The sequence below is a fragment of the Plectropomus leopardus genome, chromosome 12 (genome assembly GCF_026936395.1).
Source record: "Plectropomus leopardus strain MGB_pleo_1.0 chromosome 12, ASM2693639v1, whole genome shotgun sequence".
Lineage (NCBI taxonomy): Eukaryota > Metazoa > Chordata > Actinopteri > Perciformes > Serranidae > Plectropomus > Plectropomus leopardus.
In genome coordinates this window covers 24,360,096-24,380,337 of record NC_142187.1, presented here as the reverse complement: position 1 = coordinate 24,380,337, position 20,242 = coordinate 24,360,096, and the positions used below count along the sequence as shown (strand labels likewise).

The following is a 20,242-nucleotide window of genomic DNA, read 5'->3' as shown; positions in this document are numbered from 1 at the left end:
CGATGGGTTGCTACAGACACCCATGTTTGAAGCTGAAAGAGAATATGGAAACACAAGAATGACTTAAAGAGAATGATAAAATGATGGAATGATAAAAAACAACTGATTTTTTTATTTTTTGGACCTCAACAGTGTTCTGCTGTGGTCTTCAGCTTGGCAGCCGTCTCGCCTAGGTGATGCACCATCCACCATCCCCTCTACCTCCTGAAGACAAGGTCAGCTCATATACTACATCACTTTAGAAATGTTGATATAATACGTATGAAACATGCACATTTAGTCTATTTGTAGTTTCCAGAAACATATAATGCCAACACTGTTTTTCTGCAAAAACAAGTCAGGCATATATCACGGTACAAGTCAGACACCATTAACACCAAACCTTCAATCAAAAGTAAAACTATAAAAAGATAAAGGTGAAACTCCAGCTTTTATAACATCTAAAGCCTGAGTTAAGTGAAAGTAAAGAGACCACAGACATGTGGTTAAGGAAAAATACGACAGGAGTTTAACAGGCCTACGGCAACAGAAACAAAAGGATAAGTTAGTCCTTTTAGTCTGTCCAGCTATCTTCCTTTCAACCTCACTTGCTCTTTCCTAGCAAAAATGGCAGTCGTGGCTAATGTTTTGCAGCCCACTGGGAGTTAATGCAAAATGTGTTGCCACCTGAATGATGCCACAATGTCCATTTGACTCCTGGATACCGCTCACATTTTTTGACACCACTTAAAGGTTAAAGCAATCCACCCCACATGTGGTGCTGTTTCAAAGGCACAGAGGAAGACATCATATGGTAAACTATTTTTTCATCTTTTCACTAGCTGCTATTGCAATCAGGCAAGGCCTGGCCCGTATAATCATCGGCTTTGATATGGATGCAGCTCCACTGAGATTTGTGTATCGTTCTATCGTTCTTTTTTATGTTGCATATTTTAGCTGCTTGACATTGGTTTACTCTGACTGCAAAGTGATGCTTAACTTCAGAAAAATTTCATACGAAAGTGATTTTTTTTTTTTGCCCCAAAGTTTCTGGCTCTCCTATACAGAGAGGTGAGATCCTCTATATGAGCCTGATTGAAATTCCAGTGCTACAGTCAAAGTTGTCCTCAGTTTCAGCTGAAAAGCGGTCCTATGTAATTATCCTAATCACAGTTTTAAAAGCAGTGGAGCTGTCAAATACTCCTATGCAGGATAATACGCATATTGGCTAAAAATGAGCTGGTCGGACAAGCACAATAATGTGTCAAAAATGTCACTTGCTGAAGAAAATGCCCTCCATTGTTGTTCCGTGACACCTGTGGCTACCTTTTCACAGACAAGCTATAATTAAGTGTTCAAAGAAAGATGTAGATGGGGAATATTAATTTTAATTTATCTGCTTTAGTATTTTTAATTTATTTCTCAGAGCTTATTATCTATTATTATAGTTATTTTGTTGGTGTTTGTCTGTATTGTATGCTTGTTGCCCTGAAATGGCTTATTGCCATTGTTAGAGACCTTTTAAATAACAAAATACAAAAAATGAATACATAAACGCATGCAGCACAAAAAAACCCAAAACAATTCACTGGATGAAAACAAGTCTAATGTTTATTGGTGACTTTAAAGGGATAGTCCATCTGAAAATCAATATTACATATTTTTATCTAACCTCTACTGCTATTCATTAATCTAGATCGTTTGGTTTGAGTTGCCGAGTGTTGGAGATAGCGGCCGTAGATGGCTCCCTTCTCTCCAATAAGTAGACAGAACTCAGCTTGTGGTACTCAAAGTGCCAAAAAATACATTTGAAAATCTCGACAGCAATGTCTCTTTCCAAAAATCATGACCAGGTTACTCAAGATAATCAGCAGACCTTGTTGTGAGCAGTTTCATTTAGGAAATATTTTTGTTCTACTGAACCACACTCGCCAACAACACAGAAGCTTTTGGAAAATAGATATTACTGGTATCACCACTAAACAAGCTAATGTAACAACCCACCTGAGAAGGATGCACATTAATGTTTACACCTCATGCTGTCACAAGCACAAGCCTCTCGTTTGTTTGGGTACCATTTTATCCTTTCTGATACAGATTCTGATACCCAAAGTTGTGTGTCTGCCGATACTGAGTACTGATCTGATGCCATTGCATAAAAAAGATGTATACTGTTTACCCATTTATGTTCCAAGAAGTCAAACAAAATATGTTAAATTGTATACCAACTATTATATAAAACGTACAGATGTAATGATGCAACATTGTGGTGAATGTCATGTTATTCCATCAACACTTTATGCACACAGCTCTTACAGCTCACAGTTCATCTCTGATTTTTTGACAAACTCAATCCAATGCATCCTTGGATAGATCTCTTCTGCATGGTGATACTGTTGGTGGATGTAGTTTGGTAGAAAGAAAATAGTTCAAACATGAAACTGCTCACAACAAGGTCTGTGGATTAACTTGAGTAACTGGGTCATGATTTCTAGAAAGAGCCATTGCTCTTGAGTCTGAGTTTTTCAAATGTATTTATTTTTTGGTGCTTTGAGTACCTCAGGTTGAGTACTAATACGTTCCACTATAATTGACAGAAGACAGATGTCTCTATGGCTGATATCTCCAACACTCAAATCTAGATTGATAAATAGTACTACAGGTAGGGAAATATTTTTTTTAAACTTTGGTACGAACTGTTCCTTTAAATAAATACTTTTATATATTTCAGAATTCTAGATGCAGACACTTAAACACGCAGCAACCATGTGAGAGTTACTTTGATGACTTGGAGGTCAACAAATCTCTAAACTGTCTTCTGGCGTTGCACTTATCTGAAGCCCCTCTGGGACAATGTAAATGTAATCAGAAAAGACTTAGGAGATGTGCTGCTTGCTGTGATATACAGCCACACTGATGAGGCCATAGAAAGGAAAATAGATACCTGGCATAAAATTGTGCTTGTAATCAACAGAAAAGCTACAAAGCTGGAATTATGGTTCTTTGGACTGCACAAAGGCGAATGTGCACTCTTATCCTGCCTCCTGACACCAGTTGAATTAATAAATCAACTTGCTTGACACGCAGGTCTGCACATGGCTTAGTTGAGAATGTGAGCTGTGCAGGCCTTTTGGACTTAAAGTTTCATAACGCCCTTCCCCTGTGCATGTTTACGTGGATCTTTGAAGAAGTATTATCCCATCTTAACAAGAAAATCATGTATAGCTGATCTTCCAGGGAAAGAGCAATTATTTTGGATTGTCTGGGAAATTTATACAATGGAAAAATTGACCTGCTGTCTGAGTTAAAGGAACGATTTTTGGCAGGAATTGGAAAAGTGGATAATTTACACAAATGGTGCTGAACCGGTAACTTAAGTGTTTAAATATGGAATAACTGGATAAAAGAATGTGTGTACATCACGGAGTAGCCCTCGACAAGTATTTGTCGAATGTGAAATTAGGTGTGTGCTCATATGTAGCATATATATAGTATACATATTTCTGACTCAGTTGCAGTAATGATTGTTTTATTGAGGATTGCAATAAATGATAAGAGATGCGGGGGCCTGGGGGATTTGGAATAGGTGTTGACTGCGCTTGGTTGCTCATGCAGGGTAGTGATCATATCTGCTCAGCATCCAATAGTGTACCGATCAAGAGGTGAAAAGCTTGTGATGTGCTCTCATGACAAGTTCAGAGCCAGCTGTCCTGACAGCATGGGGCAAAACAGACTCCTGGTGAGGTTTACAAGCCCCCCTATACACACACACGGAGCAGATTCAGCAGGAGCTGCTCGCTGCTCAGGTCACTGACAGTTCACACTCCCAGATTTCTGGTCCTGCAGTGTGAAGCTGCTGCTGAGGGAGGAGGCGCAGACAGAGACTACAGAGCTCTGCAGGCACAATCTTATTTATATTCAGCGTATAGATTTATCCTGACTCATCATGGTGCAGGAAGAAGTATTAAGAGTGGTGCTCCATATCACTGGAATAAAAGAAATCTTTTTGTCAGTGACATCAAACAAAAGGCAAATCAATCATTTACATGTGACAGGTGATTGTGAAACAGAAACCCTTGTGTTTGCTTTCTGACTTCACACATTGCTTAAAATTGTATTAATCCTGTTGTTTTCAAAAGCGGAGAATGCCAATCAGATGCCAGCACGGCCTCATATTTATGTGATAGATTTCTTTAATACCAAAACAAATGCGAGATCACCAGCTTTCATCAAAGCCACTCCAATACAATCTGATCATTCGATTGAGTTTGCATATTGTGCTGTCTGTCTGCCGCCTTGTTCTCAAGTGAGATAAAACCATACTGGAGAGGGATGTTTCGTCATATCAGAATAACAACTGTTATTCCTGATGCCACAAGCCACAGTATAGAAAATTCACAGCTGCCTGTGTTTAAGGGTCTATTAATTCCAGCCATGACTGCTGAAAGATGAAACAGCTGGCTATAAACTATCCTGACAAACTTGTGCGTTGTGTGGAGAGAGAGAGAGAAAAAAAAGAAAGGACAGTCATACATAGTCTCTGTGTCAGTGATTTTTTATTTCCTCTATCATCGCTTGTGCTACATTTCCCCCAACTCTGCCAGAACCATCACTTCTTAAGAGAAAGGAAAGAAAGCATATTTAATTTCCCAACAGTTCACTTAGGACTTTTTCTTTGGATTCCTCAAGGACTGTACAGGTAGGCTTTTTTCAGTGGTTTAGTGCTTGCTCTGTACTTCCACTGACATGAAAAATTAAATGGATCCTGCATGAAACAGTTGGGACTTACAGTACCTTGAACCTCTTGTCTAGATCCCTTGTTTCTCCAAGAGCAGTAAATCATGACGTTAAGCTGTTGAAGTCTGGGTTAAATGACTCAGAATCTAAACTCATCAGGCAAAGTGGAGTTTATGTAACACACGAGCTATTAGTGGTGTTTTTGAAGATTAGCCTTGAAGATGATTCCCCTTCCTGCCTGTGAAGCCAGCACCTCTGGGGGGCAGTAGAGGCATCAGGACTTCCTTTCATCTCTTCCTGGCTGCAGGAAAAGGGGCAAGGTCAGAGGGGATTTGAGCTTGGCTCCCCACCACATGTTTCTTTGCTTGCCCAGTCTTGCTTCAGGCACAGATTATCACCATATACCGGCTACTGTTACATTCTACCTTTGTGGCTTGTGTGCCACGCCAGATCCTGATTGGCGTGTCAGGAGGCTCTTCCTACCATTCCTTCCATATATATGCAGCCAAAGCCCTTTCTTCACTTCACTGATAAAAATATACACAAACATCAAAAAAATCTAGGGAGCCTCTTTAAGGATTTCCTACCAAAATATACATCAACAAAGGCGAGCTGGGAGCCATTTACAGAGCTTTAGCTGGGAGTGCTTCACCTGTGTTTACTGAAGGTTTAGCCCTATCTTTACTTCTTGTTTGTGTGCTACTTCAGCAATTAAAAGAATAACCCTGTGGTTTTCTTTCTTGATTTCATACACTATAGTTGCATCTCTGTTTGGCGTGGTCGGCATATGTTTTTTCATACCTTCCTCATATTTCACTGGGGAATATGGTATATGAAGCTGCTGGTGATAGAGGTAATAGTAGCATTTATGTAATTTTTTAGGCTATGATGCTATGGTTTTAATGTACAACTAGCCTATTTAAACAGGTCTTAGGGTCCATACAATAATAAAGAGATAGGAAATAGAGTGCTTGAGGGATGACGTTATTTCTTTGGGCTGACATGGAAGTTAGCGTCGCCTTGGTCCCATCATCAAAAAACCTGTGGGGTTTGTCCAGTGGATTTTGGATTGTGGCAGAAAATAAGCTAAGTGTATAAATAAATAAAAATAAATGTTTATCATACTTACACGTTTTGTTCAGCAAAAGAATCTTCGCAAATGAACACCACTCATGGTTTTTGCAGTGTAAATGCAATTGTCAGAAGTGAAAAGCTGGTTTAAAAACTAACTACACCATGGTCACATGACATTACATCCCTACCTAAACGACCAACCTTGTAGAATAAAATATAAAAGTCTCTTAAGCAAGTTTTTTCCAATAATACTTGTTGTAGCAGCAGACACCGACACATCAGTGGGCTGAATGAGATGATGTGTTGAATAAAATCATATGACTTATAACATGCTTTTGTAGTTGTCATAGAAGTAGGTATCATCTATAGATACAGTTATATGAGGCAATACTCCCAAACGGGAAGAGGCATTTTTCTTTTTTTTCAGTCCTGCAACATTGTCCCCACCACTGGCATTATTCACTACTGGCCATCATTCTCAGATCACCTGCTTTTTCCACCTGTAGTGACTTACCTCTGGTGATGTATGCTGTGCACTATAGTACATCACCTTAATACAGCATTTCCATATCAGTTTAATAAAACGAGGAGCATCTGTTTTTTTGATGGTATTAAAAATCATATCTACAGGATTTCAGAATACCCGCGTATACCATAATACTGTGATACCAGCCAAGCCTAGTCTCCAATTACCTCTATTTATGTGCATTTTCAATGTGAGCATAGGAAAACGGCAACAATTTGAAAAGGTGTGAAATATTTCAAAAAGGTTTTTAGAACATTTTTGGAACTAAGTGCAATAGAAACGAATTCAGTGAATAAATACATGATGATGTTCATTCAAGACGAGGTCTGGTGCTGCTATTTCATACCATTAAGATAGCAATCAAAATAACCCAGTGCCAATTCTTCAGTCATCAATACCTGAATTTGATCCTTTTTGTATCCAGATCTAGAAACATATGATTATTTTGGTATGGTTATGCTTGAAGCCCATGTCCACAACTGTTTTTAGATTTATTGTGATGTGTGATTGTCCAATTCCTGCAGCAGCTACAACCCCACAGTCTGTGGTGTGCTGAAGCCGAGGACATTGCGCCTGAATCATTCATTTCACATGATGGGTATTCAAAGAAGTCCAAAAAATAAGCATCAACTAAAGAACTCTTGGTATTGGTACCACTTTTAGGGTACTGGTTTTGGTACTGGTAGTGTAGTTTTTCATATGATACCCATCCCTAGTCATGACATACTGTCAATGCTCTGGAGAATTACCTACTGTTTGTCTCAACATTGGCATAACATAGTGGGTGGAAAAGCACATAAATTCAAATTTTCTTTTGCAGACTATCTGAAAATTCTCTTAAAATTTCCAGTACATTCTGATGGAAACCCAACCTATGATACCACTCTCACCATATATTATTATGATTTCCAGTAAGGCATTCAACCAGACACCTCTTTAAGGGCACTGCATGTGATAAAAGATTAATAAAGCTTCATATGCTTGCAGTTCTCCTTTGATGACGCATCCTTTACATGGCCTACATTTGTTTTAACTGAATAGTTGTATCAGAAAAACAATGAGAGCTCTCTGGGTTTGCAGTACTCTGTAAACTGGTAGCGTGTGGCTTGATTGTACTGATGATTTGGCAGAGAAAAGGGGTGTCAGGCAGAGCGTGACTGAAAGAGAAATCTTCCAATGAGTGAAAGGAATTAGAAATTCATTATGTTTCTGGGGAGTGAGGACTGTGAATAGAAGATATGTGGGCTGGAAATTAATAACTGAAGGACTCTCACTGCTTAAAATGTCACCAACCCTGCCATTTTAGAAACGAAGAAAAGTTGACAAATAAAAAGGTCTTTGAATTAAAAGAAAATTAAGGATACTCAAGTTGTCAGAGATCTGCAAAATTAGTATTTTGCCGCTATTTGTTACCTTTTCTGTGTTAATACCACCTGAACTCGACTGACAGACACACAAATATTCCTCACACATCTCTCCCATAATAGACACCAAACACAAATGCATGAATCTGTTGTTGTTTTATATACTTCTCTAAGTCCCTTGAGGCCTCAGGAGGACTTTGCTCAGAGTCCCAGTATGGCGAGGTCGAAGTCATCCAGCAGTGGCCTCCGTCTGGCATTTTACCCAGAGCACATCCTGTGGGAGCGGGAGCTTTGGAGCCGGCTGCGCGACCACATCAAACAATGGCTTTTTGTTGTAAACAAAGCCAGGGCAGCTTGCCGGGGGCCCTCTCTCCCGCTCTCCCTCTCTCTCTCCTCCCGCTCACGGCCGGATCCAGTCTGCCTACCATAATTCTGGACTGTCAGACAAATGTGCGTCAATGCACCACAAGTCTCTCTATTCTATTTGCATTTGTACACAAAGACCATAAACCTGGCAGCGGAACAGACAAATTCAAATTTGTTAGAAAATAGTAAAGCAAGATGAAAAGCAAAACTAAAAGGTTTGCCTCAAGAGGATAGTTAAAACAGAATCACCTGAACAGTTGTTTGAGTGCACGGCATGAAACGTAATGTCCTTATGTTTGTTTATCGTTCAGTGTAACCGCTGCAGCAGCTGCTTTGTCCAGGGGATAGAGTAAAAGTTGTGCATAAAACATTTAATTTTAGTTTTACTCTCACATATGCTTTTTTTTTGCAAATTGCATCTCTGTTTGAAAGTTAAAAATCCATATGAACCTTACAGTGTACATTTTCATCAAGATACTTTTTAGGTTGAATGTAATTTCTCTCAAGAGGCTAAATTAAACAGCATCGTGAGGCATTGGCGGACAGTCCTAGGGACTCCCTGAGAGGAACTGCCCACTGGGGAGCTCCCCTGAGTGCCTGCTTATTTCACTTTATTGAGTCAAAATTGCACTGTTGTTCCCTAGTCGCATGTATGTTGGTTTTTGTCTTTTGTGTTGTTTTATATGGCTAACTGGCTTTTAAAATGGCGGTTTCTGGTGCTGCATGGGGGCTCATTCGACGATTCAGAGTATATTTACATCGATCAGGTTTCTTCTTGTGCTGGGAGAGTACCTACTCTGAAATAGGAACAAAAAACAAAATCAAATCAGCGCTCTAAGAACCATAATTGTTTTTAATTTTCGCGGTGCTGACACATTAAAATGGGGATTCTTAGAACTATGTTTTTTAAATCTATGAAAAAGTTCCCTAGGATCCCTATAGTTCCATATATATATATATATATATATATATTTACACCGTATATGTGAGTGTGTGTAAATGTGAATACACATGTATAAACACATAAAAGTATGTATATATATATATATATATATATATATATATATATATATATTTGTTTTGTTTTGTTTTTTTGTTTTTGTTTTTTTTGTAACAATTGTGATAAAGTACTGTATCAATTTTTTCCCCTACCGCTACACATAATGCATTCTCATTCCAGATCGTCAAATACGCTTCCACGTCGTCAATTATTGGTTTTCTCATGCCTTGCACAAAGGCGTCTCCTGGATAAAAACTGATGAATCGTGGTGAAACTGTCACAGTTAGGTTTAGGTAACACGACGACTTGTTTAGCAACATCAATATAATATATCAGAAATATGTTTGACGTCAGTATGTGAAGGACAGACCTAAGGCATAATGTGTTTTTTATTTTATAAAGGAGATGTCAAAATGTCATGCTTGGATCTGAAGTCAATTTTGACTAAACGTAATAATACTACATTCTTTCTTTGTAGGGCAAAATAGATTTCCAGCACAGCAGCTCCATTGGCACACTGACCAGTACAACTAACAAGCCGCACTCACCATGAAATTACACTTAATAGGTGCCCAAAGGTGCTGCACCACAATGTCACATTATATCGACAAAACCCATTTCAAGATCAGGGCTGATTCAAAACACTAGCAAAATGCTGCAATGTGCTGCAACCCCTGCTGTTTCATGTTAGTGCTATTACCTCTCATGCATCTGGTGTGCACTTGATCAAAGGTGACAATGCAGAATGTTTTCACAGTGGGGCTCGTGCTGATCCCAGTGATTAGCACCATGTTATTGTCAAGACTGTTGACTGCACGCAGTTGGTACAGCCCAGTGATCTCACTTAAGCTATGATAATGAAAGATTTTAAACACCCTGCTAATTGAAATGCTGGTGCAAGGCCGCAGCTGGGATGCGTGCTTAGCTATTATCACTACTAATAGTTCTGATCGGAAAGGGAAACAGGAAGGGGAAAGGGGAGGCCCATCTCTGCGTCCCAGGAGCTCCAGAGATCCTCCGAGGCTGTTTGAGTTTGTGTTTTCTTATTATGGCACCTGTATTTTATCCAAACTGATATTCCGTCAGCAACTCATGCAGAGTAGAATTTGGAAAGCTGGCTAATTGCAAGGTTTGCCGATAATTGTTTCATTAATTCTAGCTGGCTCCCATTGTTCCTGGCCAGGCACATGGGTCCAAGTCTACTCAGTGCTTGGCAGTAGTTTTTAAACGAAGGGGAAATGGAACAACCTGCTTCACTGCCCCCGTTGATCCCTCGGGTTTCAGCTAGTTTTTCTTTTTTCTCTCATACCTAGTGTGTCAAGGGCATTCCCTGTTTCCATGCTTCTGGAAACCTGCAGAGGACAATCATTGTAAAAGCTGGTGGAGGCGCACAGCAGGGGACCAGATTTACGTACTCTCTCCATATTCCCCTCGACAGACTGCTTGTTCTTAATAAATACCACGGCTTTTACAATCATGTAAAATATTCTCTTCAAAGAAAATGTACACTGTAAGGTTCAGACATCATTTGTTTTGTTTTTTGACAAAAGGAGGATTAGCATGCTGTTAACATTTATGTTCTGATTCTGCTTCATATGAAGTGGGAATTATAATGGATTGAATTCTAACCAAGTATGTGCATGCTAATCACACCGCTTTGCTATTTGAGATCCACATGCTGACTGCTGAAGGGGAAAGAGGCGCCTATTGACTTTATTTGAATCCATTGGTGAGCACATGTTCCAATCTCAACACTTAGAGCTGGGGTTATAAAGTGTGGCGATGGGAAGTACACCAGAGGGCAGAGGCCAGTGGCTTTATTGCTGTTTGGAGCACTGCTGTGTGTCTTTGAGGTTTGAAAAGTTTGAATTAGATTTGCTTCAGCACATCACCAGCTGGGAACTATGTAAATTGACAGTAAGGAACCTTATCTGTGCAAGGAAAGTTAAAGCATCAGCTCTAAAGCCATGGGCGCTAGAATTTTATATCCTCTACACTGAGCGACTGGTCTATAAATTGTCATGTACCAATGATTGAATAGAGCTCCTCTTGTTATCTTGTGGGATATCAACAGCGAGAATGTAACCATATGCGTGTGTCCTGCTGATAAAATCTATTTCTGGTTTGTTCTTTGGGACAGAACTTTTTACATTTGAGGGAATTAACCCGGTATGGAAATATTTTTTAGTATCTTTTTGTTCTTAAAGAAAAACAGGATGCCTGAGCTTTTCAATTCATGCGCAGCTACTCAAAATAAAAGAAGGATTCAATCCCTTCAGTGTGAGGCTTAGAAGAATACATTTCAGCTTTGATTCACAGTAAATTCAGTGTGCTGCAGGCTGGTGTGGCCTGTAGACCCAGGGCAGGACTCTACAGTGAGAGACAACAATCCTCCGTCATGGCTGGTGGCCGTTTTTTCTCCCTTGAACTGCAAAAACATATGAGGAGCCGAAGCGCCTCTGTGTAGCCGAGGAAAAAAAAGGCTATCATTTATTATTCAAATGAAATGAGGTCCGGCAGATGGTGGAAGAGGGGCCGTGGGCATGCGGCAGAAAACCTCCTGCTCTCTACCTCTGTGATTTCAGTCAGCCCGTGACGAAATAAAAAGTTCAAAGGGAATCAGCGATCGTGACGGATCTCATTAGCATATTTCCAATGAGCAACATTAGAAGCAGAGATGGGGGAGTTGGGGGTGTATCCCATGCAGGAACTAATCAATGTGTGCTGTGTATATACGATAATGCAAGCTTCACTTACATATACTTAATTTACTGTTTGCTGAGTACACTCTGGGTCCCTGTGGATCCTTTAAAAATCTTAAAAGGCATTAAGGTCATTATTTCTAAAAATAATGCCTTAATTGGTATAAGTATGTCTTAAATATTTAAAAAGTCTTAAAAATGCTAAGACATGGGATGTCAGATGTTATTAATAGGTTTTTTCTTTTTTTGTGTTGCATTAAAATATCTCAAAATAATTTGTGGTATCTATTTGAAAAAAAAAAAAAATCGAATGCCTCTTGCTTTATTGTCATACAGATCAGAGTGGCACAACACTCAGATTTTGTTTCCAGCAGAGATGCTCAGAGCAGAGGATTTACTGGCTGCTAGCTAGGTGTGACTGTACCTCGGACAACATGGCAAAGTGCATATTTGAAGAAAATTAACTATTTAATCAAGATTTCACTGTATGGCTGAAACCAGTACAAGACAATGCATAGGAGGCTTGGCATATTTTATGCAAAAAAGTTTTTCAAACTCAAATGATCAGAATCAAACTAGTGAAATCCACATGCATGCTATTTCCCAGCTCTGCTCTACCCTCACCTCAGCCACGCAGTAAAAAAGTAATGTTTTCTGTCAGGTCTTTGCAGTCAGTAAAGTGATACTTTCTGCTATAAAAAAATCTTTAATAAAAGAAAAATAAAAGTTTTAAAACACAACCATACCTGTTTCAACTGGAATATGATATGAAATCTGTGAAAAATTACCAACATCAGCAACCAAGATTACATGTTTCCCTGATGTTAGCATATAGCTACATGCAGCAGTGTACTTGCAGCCAGGGAATGACTATGTACCGCGCCACTTTCTTCCCTTAAAAATCACTTATAAAAGTTTCAAAAACACAACCGGACACACACAACACAACTTTGGACACATTCAATTTAAACATCTGATATTGTGATAATACATGTATGTGACAGAAAATAAGGAAACACATAACAAAACAAATAACAGATAACATCTTAGTGAGCTTTAGAGGTGCTGGTAGGTGGATTTTGTTAGACAGAGCCAGCTACTTCTCCCTGTTTCTCGTCTTCATGCTACACTACGCTAACGCGCTGCAGGCTCCAGCTACATATTTACCGTACAAACACGAGTGTGTAATTTACTCCTCTCATCTAACTCTTGGCAAGAATAAGAATATTTCTCAAAATGTTGAACTATTTCTTCAACAAGCCATTTTTTTAAAGTCAAAACTGAGCTCTGTTTACAGTTTCCTTCAGGCTCTTTTCAGTTTTTCCAGTTTTTCACAGTATACATAGACCCTGGCATAACATAAAACTTCCTAGCCTAATAAAAAGTATTACTACACAATATAGTATACTGTACGATTGATACTGTAAATAGTTTTGTATTTCCAGAAACCCACAATGGTTCTATTCACTCTGTGGACACTGTAGCATTATGGAGTGCAGTCGCGTCATGCCATTTGCCCGAGCACTGTAAAACACCGCCATGTGTGGGGTGAACAAACCAAGGCTGGGCTTGTAAAAAAAAAAGCAGAAAACTCTTAAGCTGCCCTTCAGACACATAAGACTTCAGCACCTGTCAAGGGGTTACTTAAGTGTCAGCCTGTGACCACGTGCACCCAGAAACATGCAGCCAGCCATTCATACATGCAGCTTCATGTTATTTAGTACTTTATTCTGTGGGAGGCCATGCACCTTCTTTACAGAACAGAGTACCACTCCATCTCTGATTTGAAATATTGGGCCTGGGAGATGCTCTGTCTTGCCCCTTAGGCACGACTGTATTTCAAAAACTGAAATTTGAGTGAGTTTTTCTGAAGTTCCCTGTGGTGCTGTTCTTTTGGACCACAACAGGCCGCAAATCTGGCAGCAGCAGCTTTTTCTCAGTGAAAATACAGAGGAACATCTACCCATTAAAGCACAAGAGGAATTTGGTTAGAGAAGGAATGCAATAAAATGTATAAAAAAAGCCAAATTTGACTTTACACAAAGGATCTAAGAATGTTGTAGCACCAAACGAGGGAAATAAAGGAACAAATAGATGACAATCTTGTTATTTATGGGTTATAAAGAAAGGGGTGGTCACATCCTGCAATAGGGTTTTGATTATCACATAACATAGGAATGTTCTGTCTGCAGAGCAGAAAGAAATCTGTTGCATGTAAAATCATTCAATTTGTTAATCCTAATTTGGAACTGATCATGGAAGCAGTAATGTTGGCAGTTTTACTACTTGTTATTTGCATATTAATTAAAAGGGTATAATTCTAACACAGTGCCCTCCTTTTTTGAAAATGTGTTACATTACAAACTGGGAGAATCATAATGGAAGTCTTTAAACAGAAACATTTGGACGTTTGGTTTGGCATCACTTTGCTCCTTTGTTCAGCGCAGATGAAAAAATGCTGCAAATGCATTGCAGATTAATAACATAAATCCCATTGCTGGGAAAAAAACCAAATCTTGCTTTATTGGCAATAATTATGGTTGTGAATGTCTGCGTTGAAGATTAATGACTAAGGCGTTTTAAAACAGAGACAAAGGCGAAACAATCACGCTGTAAATTGAAAGTCTTGATTTAGGAGAGAGATCAGTGTTAGAAGCTCTGTCTTTCTTGTATCCACTTCCTGCTGCCAGATAAACACAGCACTCACAGAGGCTTTTTGCAACTCGCACATGACATTCTCGCAATATCAATTTGTGAATCTCACTCCTCTTTGCAGTGTCACCTTGTAAATTCCTCCCCCCTGCTTTAAATGCATTTTAGTGCTTTGAAAATGAAGAGACCACCATGTGCTTGGAACATACCTTCACTGGCTCGCAACAGGTTCCTATTTTTTCTGACTCCCACTCAAACACTCACACACTTGCTCCTCTCCACTTGGCGACCAGAATAGAAGCAGCAGAGCGACATTGACGAGCCCACTGGGCCTGCAGGCTGACGTTAGCCCACCCTGGGATGAGGCTTGTGGAGGACCACCCCAGCAGGCTGCTAAGCCCAGGGTGCCTCGGTCAATTTATGACACCTACAAGTGGCGATTGCTCTGCAGACACTTCAGAAAGCCAGTGGCTGAGTCACAGACCTGCTCCCTTGCTTCCTGCTTCCATTTAAGGGTTTATTTTTGATAGTTTGTTAGGTCAACACATGTTCTCGGTACTATTATAAGTGTGATTGCTGTCCTACTGCAATCACACTAATCATTTATCATACCGCTACGAATATCATTATTACTATTATTATGTGCCTTTTGTGGTCACTACTAGCTCAAATACCATTAATGAATTACAATATAATAATATAGTTATGTGCATAATTTTACTGTGCATAAAGACCTGTTTGAATCATGTCTCATCCTATATCTCCCAAGATAATTGTCTTATTGATAATTGTGACATTTTATGAATCAATAACATTCGAAAACAATCCAATATACATACTGTACATTGTATATTCATCTTACTGACTTTATACATTAGACTCTATTGATATTACAGAATGTTCAATATTGCACACAGATCTCATTTACTCCAGCTGAATTCAAAAGTCAGCAAATGTATACAGTAAAACCTCTTAAAATCTTAAAATGCTCAGTATTGCACCCTGATTAAGTGTATGTTAGCTCACTGTGATAACATGTACAAATTAGGAGTTATCCTGAGTTATATATTGAATTAAATGAAAAGATTTATAGAGGACCATTTACCCTCACTGGTTTTATAATTCAGCACTTGTACACAGAACAACCGACATTAAAATCTTAAAATGCTCACTATTGTACACGAATTATGTGTATATAAGCTCTGTAGGATAACATGTACAGTTTATGAGTTTTGATAAGTTACATATTGCTTTAAAGTCTAAAGAGGACCATTTACTCTAATCGAGTTTATAGCGCAGCAGTCGTATACAGTGCAACCTCCATTTGGGAATTTAAAAATGCTCAGTATTGCACAGTGATTAGGTGTATATAAGCTTATTGTGGTAGCATGTACAATTTATGCGTTATTCTGCATTATGTATTGCATTTAAGTCTATAAAAAACCATTTACTCCCACTGAATTCATAAGTCAGCATTTGTATCCAGTACAACCCCCATTACAGTCTTAAAATGCTTATTGTTGCACACTGATTAAGAGAATGTAAGCTCATTGTGATAACTTGTACAGTATATGAGTCATCATTATATATATATATATATATATATATATATATAGCATTTATGTCTATAGAAGTCCATTTACTCCCATTAAATTTATCACTCAAAACTCATCAATCCACTGCTTAGCACATAACAATACAATGCAACAAAGAAATACATTACAAAATAGCAGATATATGTAAAAATGATGAGAGTGTGTAAAAGCAGTGCCAGAGACAAGGTAATATGATTAGTGCAAGTGTACTTTGCTTTAAACCATCTCTTATATTATGTTTGAAGATGAAGTAATTAATGTAATCTCTTAATTAAGTAGGAAGACTTTTCTGGTAGTGGGTGGCTCTGACTGAGAAGACTGTTTGACCAAACTTGTGTGCTGTACAACACAGTCCCCTCTGGTAGTTGCCCTTGTAGCCCTGCTGTTACTTTCCCTCTGCATTATGAGCTGACTCTGTGTGGGAGCTGCAAGCCCACGAAAGACCTTAAAGATAAGGCGAGCATCTGCAAAATGCCTAAAAACTATGAAATTAAATGTTTTCTACTTAGGACTATATGGCAGTGGTGTTAGCTACTGGCCTTTTGGTCAAGTGTTCTTTTGTGTCAGTTTGTAAAGGCAGGTTTCGTGTTGTCGTGCTTGTTTGTAAGCAGCTTGTAAAACAGTATGTAATGTGAGAGACGGTCATACCATGCATAAAGAGGTTGGCTGCCTCTGTTGTTAGGTATGATGCGATATGTCTGAGGTTAGCCAGGATGAATGTGATGGCACTGTCCACCTGTTGAATTTATATTTGGTTTTTAAACATTGTTAAAGGGCATTACCGAGTCTAATGTATGGAAGTATGGGATTTCACTTTAGTGATTCTCAGGTCTCAATAACCCAAAACAACTCTGTCCCAAGTGCCTTAACTCAACCAGATCCAGACTTCTGCGACCAAATTAGTTTGAAAGAAATTGAAATTTTTTAAGTTTTTAACTAATTTTTGTTTCTTATTTAAAAAAAAAACATATTAATATTTGTTAAATATGTTTAGGAGAAATAATCACCAGTTAGCTTACTACCTCTTTATTAGCTACATAGGGTTGAAAAAGTTGGAGACTTTTATGGTATGATAACCATCTCAGAAACTATTGCGGTCTCACGATATCATAGTATTACAGAATTCTTCTTCTTCTTCTTCTTCTTCTTCTTCTTCTTCTTCTTCTTCTTCTTCTTCTTCTTCTTCTTATTATTATTATTATCATCAGTTAAGGGATAAAACAGAGTTTTTTGTTAGTTAAACATTTTATTACTAAGTATGTGTAAAAAGTCTCCCATTTGAAAGTAACAAAAAAAAGGTGAGACTCTCCGTTCAGTTGCATTTTTTCTAATACAGTTGATAAACAAATGTACAGGGTATGATAACCGTCAATTTTAACACCATGGTACACCTTTGAACTGGTGTACCACTGCAACCCCAGAGCTACAGTAGCTCGCTGCAATCATTTGGCAATTATTTGGGACATAATAGCATACATTGTCATAATGCAAAAGACATGTTAACAGAAGGACTTTAAAACCATTTATTTACATAATCACCATAGAGCTATTTGTACTAAGATGTCGAATGTGGTGCCAAAAATCTATCGAGAGCTTTTGAAATTTAAGTCTAGTAATGTATGGAATTATGAAAATGGAAAATGTATAGGAACCCTGTTTTATGTAAATTATATTTATCTGTTAGATTATGGTAGATATTCAGTTGGAGCCTTTACGCGAATTGAGATTTTAAAAAAAAAGTAGACATGCATTAGGATGTGCTATGCTGTGATGGCACGTGTGCGTGTGTATTTCTGCAAAGTGTGTTGTCCCCAGAAAGAATAGCTACTGCGATGCAAAAGCTTATGAGTATGTTAAACAAACAAAACCTTTTCAAATTGAACTCCATAGTATTAATATCACTGTCACGGTAATTAGTACAAACTGTTCAAATTAGAAAATACACAGTGTTCCACAGAAATCAAGTTTTAATAGGCTCATTATAATGACATTTACAATTTATAAGTAATTATGAGTTATATAATACATTAAAGTCTATGAAGGCCCATTAACTTTCTTTGTAACATTGACAGTTTTGCATCATCATGCCAAACAGCATCAATGCATCCGGCAATTAAATGCATTTATTATTATTATTATTATATTTTAATTTTATTATTATTGACTCCTGAAATTGATCAAATTGCATTGAGCCTTCAAAGGTATCGACAGTAATCAGAAGCACTCCTTCAGTCTGACTGCACAAAAGGGGTGAAATTAAGACCAGACTGTGGACGGGCCGTAATCCACGGCAGATTCTCCCCTCAGCTTGAATAAAGCTCTGCATCGTGGCTCTCCACTGAGTCTGCTTGCTCTGGTAACAAGCCTCTTCTGTGAGCGAGGGAGAAAAAAAATTCATAAGCAAGGCAAAGGTAGGGATAACCTCCCTCCCTTCCTCTTCAAATAGAGGCATGCTGAGCTTCACTGGAGAGGGTGGCGGTAGGGGGGCACAGGGGAGCATTCAAGCCCCCTCTCCCCCTCACTGCTCAGTTTTTAACCAGCCTTTTCCACAACCCAGTGTGCACGCAAGGCAAGCCAAAATAGATAATGAGGAATGTCAGCCTGGAAACAGAAAATCACCTCTACCAAGACCAAGCTGTTCCAGAGGACTGGATTGCATTCCACAGCAACTTTGAGTGATTTATTACTACTCAAAAAAAAAAAAAAAAAACAAGTCCCCCAAAAAGACATCTAGCTACACAGCTGGTTAATGCCAACTGGTTGTGACTTGTGATGAGTAATGACATCCCTTTGAGTTTGTCGCTTTGTTCTGCCGTGTCTGGATGATGGATCATTCTTTTAAATCCCTTTTCAAGATGTGCAGATTATCCGTTTCATAATTATTATTGTTTGAAAACGGAGCGGAGAACTCAAAGTCATTTTCCCCTCTGCCGGGTTAGTTGTGTTATCACGTTTCTGCGGAGAGTTGAAGCCGTAGATGTCCACTTTTCACTGGGCTCATCAAGAGTAGATCCAGGGTCCATACAAACCCAATTAAGAATCAATTTGAGCCACTGTCAGACAGTCTGGCGCCTGGAGAGGGGTAAATGCTTTTAATATGAACATTTTATCGTTGTCTCACAGCCTTCCATCGTCTAACAGTCTGGCATGTGTAAAGTATCTGTCATGAAGCCTTACGCCTGAATACTACCACAGTAGTACGTCCACAGACCTCCACACATGGCGTGCATATGAAAGGAAAGGTAGAAAAACTGATATGTGAAACAATCCCACTTGAAAGGCATAAATCATAAAATATCCAGAACAATGAGATTTTGACAGTAGCTGTGATTGGCATATTTATTTTCTCTGCTGTTCAGTTTCAATTTAGTCCCAAGACAAATGTCATGGCATGTAATGCGCTCTTGAATTATGTCAAACTTATCTGACATGGACCCAGATTGATGTGGTTGCCACAAAAGCTTTGAAAAACTGACACCTTTTGCAACTCGTAGCTTGCAAATAGCCAAGTAACTCCCTCCCATGCTTCCTCCCACTTCACATGTATCACAATAAGACTAATAGAGTATGCATATCTCTGCATACCCCAGCATTCTTTTATTGTAGCTCCTTGGAAGACCTTTATTGCAAGTGTAGTTTTCAAGAATAGCATACTTTTTTACACCAGAAAATGCATAAATACACTAAAGACCAAACAACTGTGTTCACTTCTCAGTGTGTTTTTATGGCACACATGTCATTTATAATATCATACTATACTTCTGCCTCTGCTCCCACCAGGTAGCACACTGTACCTGTATTTTCCGTCAATTTGTAGCGTTTCAGATAACAACAGTCTGCACTTAGAGCACACGCCGCCTGAAGCCTGGGCTACAACAGCCTCTTTCTGGCGGCTCATACCTGTGGCTGTGAAATGCCGTGATTATCATTTGATGCAGAAGGGAGCTGTGCAGAGATGTTGGCTGAGTGGCAGTCAACAAATGATTCATGTTTTCTGAACATACTCACCTGAGCATGAAGGTAATTTTCAAGTCATAGATGGCAGTGATATTTTTCATGCTGTTATTGATTTAACAATTAGGTTACTTTTTTTGGCACCTGGTTGTTTTGTCTACTGTAGTGTTAATTGATATCTTAAATCAAAGTGTTGGTCATTTATAAGTGCCTTGATGGTCTGACAGCAACACTGTGGAGAACCAGTTCTCAGTCTAGCTTGTTTTCTGCAAACGTTTTCTCAATGGACATTT

At 38.8% G+C, this 20,242-nt stretch overlaps 1 protein-coding gene across 3 annotated transcripts in view; it reads left to right on the top strand.

The window, feature by feature from the left end:
• adgrl2b.1 (adhesion G protein-coupled receptor L2b, tandem duplicate 1) overlaps positions 1–20,242 on the top strand; it is a 197,639-nt gene that overhangs the window by 44,098 nt on the left and 133,299 nt on the right. For all 3 annotated transcript variants that reach the window (XM_088085591.1, XM_088085588.1, XM_088085590.1), the window contains one exon: positions 133–215. The gene's annotated coding sequence lies outside the window, so the exon portion shown is untranslated. The remainder of the gene's footprint in view (positions 1–132; positions 216–20,242) is intronic.